This window comes from Montipora foliosa, chromosome 2, assembly GCF_036669935.1.
Source record: "Montipora foliosa isolate CH-2021 chromosome 2, ASM3666993v2, whole genome shotgun sequence".
Classification (NCBI taxonomy): Eukaryota; Metazoa; Cnidaria; class Anthozoa; order Scleractinia; family Acroporidae; genus Montipora; species Montipora foliosa.
In genome coordinates this window covers 19,851,743-19,859,242 of record NC_090870.1, presented here as the reverse complement: position 1 = coordinate 19,859,242, position 7,500 = coordinate 19,851,743, and the positions used below count along the sequence as shown (strand labels likewise).

Genomic DNA, 7,500 nt, shown 5'->3' with positions numbered 1-7,500 from the left:
AAAACGCTTCTTACATCCTTCGCTCATGTCTTAGTAAAGAACCAGGTGATGTCATGAAAAGTATTGATGACGATCTTAAAGCTACGTGCGAACGATTAGATGAAAAATATGGTGATCCCTGGAAAGTCGTAGATATTGTCATGAACGCAATACAGAATATGAGACATACATATCAGGGACGTTGAAAACAACAGACTCATCGAGTTAATCAACGTCGTCGAGCGTGGCTACCGAGATTTAAAGAGATTAGGACTAGAAAAGGAAATAACTACAACCAGCCCTGTGAGTGTGATAGAGAAGAAATTACCAACCGAAATCAAGAAACAATGGGCAAAGTTCGTAAGCTCCGACCACAGTACCGTTGACAAAACGAATAAGTTTCCGAGTTTACTGAAATTCCTTCTCAATCAGAAGCAGGCCATTGAATGTGACAATGCAGAACTGCGAAACGACTCCAAAATAAAGGGTTTTGTACATTATTCCGAGGAAACGACAACAAAGTAACCACTTCGTAATGTAAAGTCAAGTCTGCTACGAGCCTAGAAGGCCCATCAGGGCGGCGCTTATCTCCGGTTACTGTAACATGAAGCAACTAGGAGTATTTCTAGTCCCCCCTGGATGGGATGCCAGTCCATTGCGGGGTTCCCCTTAGCATTAAATTCGCCGGTACCCATTTATACACCTGGGTGGAGAGAGGCACCGTGAGAGTAAAATGTGTTGCCCAAGAACACAACACCCGAACCCGGACCACTCGATCCAGAGTCGAGTACACTAACTATGAGGCCACCGCGCCCCCCCTGGTCAGAGTTTTTCTCTGTCCTTGTGTGGGCCCATTTCCATTAGTTGGGCTAACGCTCACATGGTTCATATGGGGTACAAAACTAGTACCTCACATTACACTCTAATCAGTTAAGTCTGTTGAAACATAAGTGCTACACGGCCAACGTTCGTAAAAACGTAACCCTTCCTTGTATTTAGCTAATAAGATAAGTCCCTAGAAATGAAAACAGTTTGTAACCTCCAACTAACATGAAAAAGAAATTCTCTTGAGGGGATGGTGTAGATCTTAAAGTGAGTGAAATTAAATAAATGAAAAGTGTTACACAAAAACAATTTTTGTAATTAAAATATATCACTGTCCATTTTCCTTATATCACTTCTATCCGAACGAAAAAAATATAGCCAATCTGGAACTAATTCAAAGCACACACTCAAAAAAAAAACAGCATTAAACAGGGCTGTCATTAAATTTTCACCTGCAATATATAAAAAAATAGGTCCGCAATGTGTCCTTGGGGTCTTATCCTTAGGGTGCGTTCGATTGACCGTATTCTGGAATAGGAATACATGGACTATAAGTTAGAAATCCTTCGTTTTTACGGAGATTCACATTAAAAATTTCAAATATCTGCAAAAATGCTATTTTAAACATATTTTTGGTATCCTTGCTGCTTCGAAACGCGCCAAACATACCGTTTTAATCATCACTCCACGTATTCTTATTCCGGAATAGGGGCAATCGAACGCGCCCTTAGTTAAACTCCATTCAGCCCTTATAGAATTTGGTACTGCGGTCTCACTTTTACCAAGCGTGATTGGTTGAAAATTTGCCATAACAATGCAGCAGTGAAATGGGTTCCTTAAGTATGCTTCAATTTCAGGACCTGTTCAGAATTTTACATTGATGACTTGCCGCTAATCTCTCTCTTATTGCCATTTGCACAGTTTAGACAACGCTTGCTGCATGCTACATCATCTCTATCAGCTATTTACTAGTAACAGAAGCACTAGATTGGCTAAGAAACAAGCATGGCACTGTCATACATTCATATGATCTTATAAATGATCAAAAGAATGCTGAAATTCAACTAGAACATCTTGTAGAACTGTATAGATTATTTCCAATAACCAAAATATTGTTCAAAGTAGAATTGGTCCACAAACTAATATCTTGTATTTGATGGTATATAATAGCAGTAAGTGACATTGCTAAACATTACTTTACTAGCATTCACACCAAAGATTGTTTCACTTCCTTGACTAGAGTCAGCGGACACAGTGGTTGTTGGATCAATGATATCAAATATTGTAGGACCTGGATTTTCCTCCACATCATTTGCTTGCCTTATAAGCAATGGAATGTAAACATTGTAGCACATCATTTGTGTAAACCAAAACATCCACCTCATTACACGACTTGTAATGTCCAACAACTTGTTTTAATGTTGGCAAGTAAAACATCATAAGCATCGTATTCCAAAATCACCCTCGCACACGTGAAAATGCATCCTTGGCTTTCACAAAATTGTTGTGACAGCCGATCCTTGACCGGTATTATTCGATTGTTGTTCCCATGCTGGCTGCTAGTGGCAGACAACAGTAAGAGTACGAAATACTATTCTTTGAGAGTGCAAAACTCTTATTCAATGCAAGCATTTTTTAGAGTACAATAACTCTTTCAGTTTGGGGTGTAACCCACACCGACATTTCAAGCCGATAAATACTGGTTTGTGATAGCTTGTGAGATACTTAGGAGGTATGTGGTGCAACCACAGGCGGCCCAGAGTAGGAAGTTAAACACTTATAAGGATTTGTATGGGAATCTCGATAACAAACTGAAAAAGATATTTACCCGCAAAAGTTCTCAATAAAAAAGCCGTACTTTATTTTCGTGGTGAATTTCTCGCTTTTTGTGTGGTTATTTGCCTGACTGAATGCGACTTAAGCGACTTCTCAAATTCCCGGGTTGTCACTCGTACCTAAATAAAGGAAAGGCTGGAAAGTAATTTCTAGTTTACCTCACATCGCACCGATTAAATCACCCTTCTCCGGCATCAGTCATGCTCAAACTCCGGCAATGGCCACATGGATAAATTTACTTCTCCTTGACCAAGTTTCAAGGTCCAGCGAGGATCCATTGCGGAGAAACAGCGAAAAATATTCCCAATACATTTATTGTTTACAACAATACATTTTTCACTAATGAAAAATGATTGTTCTTGAAACTGTCATCCAAGGCGGGAAAACGTGCAAGCCACCCTTTTATTTTCAAGTTGTCATAAATGTTTGTGGACGCTGGTTTGGTTGACAATTTCATCGCTGAACAATAGCACAAAGCCACCTTGCAAAAAAACACAACGAGATGTAAAACTTTTGCAAACCTTTTTAGAAACTGAGAATGAAAATAATTAGGAAAGTTGAAGACATTCCAGCTACGGAGTTGAACGAACATGTGAGTGAGTTTATACTTGTGTGAGTTTTCACTTCATTGTCTAATCTCTCTGTTGCCATATTTGTTTTAAAGAAGTCTCAGTACTAAGTCATAAAATAAGCAAATAACTTCATGTTTGGTTCGCTCATACGATTTTTATTCACTCGTTGTGAAGAAAAGGAAAAAAATGACCTTATCGTGTCTGGATTCCCAGAACTAACAAAAACGGAATATATTTACCGACACGGCAGGGGAGCCCCATATATACACTGGGAAATCTGAAACAATTATAACGTAAAAAGGGTCCGAAAAATGGTCTGGCCACAAATTAAACCAGAAACAGTATGTGACAATGTGGCAATGTCACGATATTGTGAGACATGGCCATTCATACAGACTGGAACATTAAAGCTAATAGACCAGATATAGTGATAAAAGACCACAAAACAAGGATCTGTATACTTATTTATCGATATGGCAATACCATCAGAAAAAAGCATATCATTGAAGTTCATTGAAAAAAATGTCCAAACATTAGGACCTGGAAATTGAAACAAACCGAATGTGGCGATTGAAAACTGAAATGATCCCAGTTATTATTGGAGCGCTCGGAACTATAAAAAGTACACCGCAAAAATCCCTGGCTCAATAAACATCATGGAGTGGCAAAAGATCAAAAGATTTATTAGGTACATCGCATATTCTGAGGAAGGTGTTATCAATGCAATACAGCTACATGTGGTGCGGTTCCTTAGGACCATGCTTTGGACCCGACACTGCTGGACTATTATCAAACACTTTTCTGGAAAATAATAATATATAGATTTAGCCAAGCCTAAAAGCGGAGCTCCCTGTGAAAATAAAAGGTTTCGAATTGTCCGCGTTTTGATGTTTTCGGTTACTGCTTTAATAATTAAATCATTTTCTTTGCTTTCATCTGTAGAAAAATTCTTTGCCTAACTAGTGAATTGCATGGGAAAATTTACGCTCCGACATTGCATGAATCACAAAGCAATGAGTGCGATATCTGTTTTTCGAGTGAGTTACGCCTGCAATCCAATCGAAAACCAGTACCTGGTCAGCGGTCAACTTAAAAAAAAAAACAGGTGAGCTCTAAGCTTGAGCCCGCGATATGGTCACGTGATACTGGTCAGCGGATACCTTGTTTTGACAGGTGTCAATTGATCAAAACATGGATGTCCGATATCAAAGATGCATGCTGTAAACTAGCATGATACTGGTCACATTGGCATACATGGGTGGGTGCACGTACGGACGTACGTAAGTAAGCTGTCATCAGTTCTTCATCGTTAACGTCCGCCGACCCCAAAATTGCAAGGATTGCTCTCTTGGCCGCCTTAATAATGATTTCGTGTACTCCCCCGAAGTGAGGCGCTAATGGTGGATTGAAATGCCATTTGATATCTTTATTTGCAACAGATCTCTGTGTGCCAACATGCGATATTCATCAGGAAATGCTTGTTGCTGGGCTTGTACGATAACTCTGTAAGCAACGAATGGTTTGAAACGTCGTCTCGCGTTACGCAACCACCAGAGTACATGTACGCTGTCTGACCAGAAAACTGCATCCGATACATTCAACGCCTTTGAAATCTCTTTAGTTAGCCTTAAACCAAGCACAGAACCCATCAATTCCACGCGTGGGACACTAATTGCTCTAAGGGGAGCGACACTTGGTCTTTGCAGCCACAATAACGCTGGATATTAGGCCACTTGGATAGACATTTCTTGAATGCACAACGGAACCATAAGCATCTTCAGAAGCATCCACGAAGGTTTAAAGTGATGAGGAAATTGCTATTTCATCTTTCAGTGGTTGCAAGCATCGTGGACGCTGATCTGGGCTAGTTCAGGCAATTCTTCAAACTTCTACACACCAGGGTTTCTCCGAAAGGGTCGTCCAAGTCTAGTTCCACAGCCCATAGGTCTTGTAACAGGACTTTGCCTCTGATGATAAACGGCGCGAGGAACCCGAGTGGATCGAACAAAGTTGTCACTTTGGATAGAAAATTGCGTTTCGTAAAGGAAAAGTAGTTATCAGGTGGTTGAACCTTGAAAGTAAACGCATCCTTTGCTGCCTGCCATAATACTCCAAGGGTTTTGATGGAGGGTAGGGATCCTTCCTTTAAATCAATTTCTGAAGCTCTGTCTTCTGGTGGGATTTCGCTCAGCACAGCTGGAGAGTTGGACAACCACTTTCGAGCTTGCATTCCTGCACGTTTCCAAAGGTTCGACAATTGCTTGTGCAGTTCCATTCCTTGCTGGTCGTCAGTTACCGAGTCCATACTGTCATCTCCATGTAGGTCGATTTGAGGGCGGTTTTGGCTGCGAGTGGGTACTCAGTTCTATGTTTTTCCGCGTGATGTTGAGTGACAAACTGAGCAAGAAATGGCGACGAATTCACACCAAATACAACACGGCTAAATTCGTACTCTTCTGGAGATTTCTGTTGGTCCAAGTTTCTCCAGAGAAACCGGTGAAAGGACGAATCAGATCATTCAAAGAAACTCCTTGATACCTCGCAGAGGCATAAAAAACGATACGCGTCTTTGTAGTAGTTCTGTCCGGCCTCACAACTGGAAAGTGAGGAAGAAACCACCTGGCCGCTGGTCGATTTTCCCGTGGGACTTGTCTGGTGTACCCCTTTAAAGTGTATACAGTCTGTATAGGCTGCAAGTGCAATTTCGTAATTGTCTTGAGGTAAGGTTCTTTTTCCATGGGATGGCAACTTGATACCGACCTTCCACCAAACTTTAACGACTTTTGGGTGTTTTCCAAAACAGTTCTGTCCTCGATTCCCAGAACAGGTTTGTCTTTGTGGACAACTTCTGTTTTCCAGAATCGGCGCAGAGTTAAATACATTTCCTCCAACTCTGTTTCTCCATGAACGAAATAGGCATGGATAAAGTTTGTCTGTACACAGTTCCCGATCTTGCCGTCTGGATTTCCGATACAAGTCCAACCCAAAGATGTATGTCTTACAATTGGGTCTCCTGGAAATCCTTGGACGTCTTTGTAGGAGTAATGTAAGTCGAGACAGTCGATACCAATCAGAATATCAACAATTGGACGCGCGGTACTCTGTTTTGGAAAGGCAATTCCTTAGAGATGTTTCCACTTCTTCGATTCTTTTCTCCAATCGATAATGCGGAAGTTTCCGGTAACTCGGTCTGTTGTTAGAGCACTGATTTTTTTGCCCATCTACACTCTCCACCTCAAGTTCTACAGGCATTGTTTCGAAAGTCTCAACTCTTCCATTGAGCATGTTCCCTGACACTCTTTGGTATTCTCCCTGTAGGCCTAATTGGGCGGCAACATCAGAATTGAGGTGAGTCCTTGTACTGGCATCGTCCAGCAGGGCGTTCACTTCTATTCGGCGATTACTGGGCTACTGTGGTCATCGATCTTTCAGCGATATTTCGCTGCTCCCCCTCCGTAATCGGTTGGGATGTCTCAGCCCCGAGTAACTCAGCAGAATTGTTGGAAGGAACAACCGACAGGCTTGGTAAGGTCTCCACCCTTCCTCCTGATGTATACAAAGCCACTGCTGATGGCTGGTCTGGATTTGTGGTGTTTTATCTCTGAACTCGATGCAACAGCCTATGGTGGTTTTCGTGACAACCATTTACTGCACACACTCTGCTTCGACATCATAAGCTTCCTTGGTGACCAGAATTGAAGCATCGATAGCTTAACTTGAGTTGTTTTGCCGTTTCCCAGTGACTAGGAACAGTCGTCTTCTGGTACAACTCGCAGTTCCAAACGCTATGTTGTTTGCTACAAACGGGACATTGTCGCTGGTTGCGATCGGAAATTGAAGGCCCTGCAAAAAACGTGTTTATCTTGTGCTGCCCTGCAGGGTGCCAGTCTCCTTTGATAAGACCTCTGACCGTTTCATGCGCAATGGTATAAAACTTTGATTCTTGTATGACCCACTAGCAGAGTTTCCCGGATGCGATCTTAAAATTCCCGTAAACCCAGCGATGATAACGTGCAAGCATTAGCTCCGTCATTTTCTTTTGCAGTTTTAAGTATAGGGACCCATCTCCAAGCTCTGCAGATCTTCCCGCCTCCTTAAGGTTAATAATTGCAATGTCCAACAGATCTGCACAGTCTTCCAAATCCTTTGAAATGTCGGGTCAAAGAGGTTTGAAATTTTTCAATTCCTCCAGTCTAATGGCATTTTGACGCCGTTGGCCGCCAAACTTACGTTCTAGTCTCTCTTTTGCAGCTTCATAAGCGTATCCTGAATGTCCCAAGTTCTCGAC

At 41.7% G+C, this 7,500-nt stretch overlaps 1 protein-coding gene across 2 annotated transcripts in view; it reads left to right on the top strand.

The window, feature by feature from the left end:
- The window catches only part of LOC137992633 (serine/threonine-protein kinase ULK3-like), a 65,036-nt gene that overhangs the window by 21,598 nt on the left and 35,938 nt on the right, over positions 1-7,500 (top strand). The gene's annotated exons all lie outside the window — the stretch shown is intronic.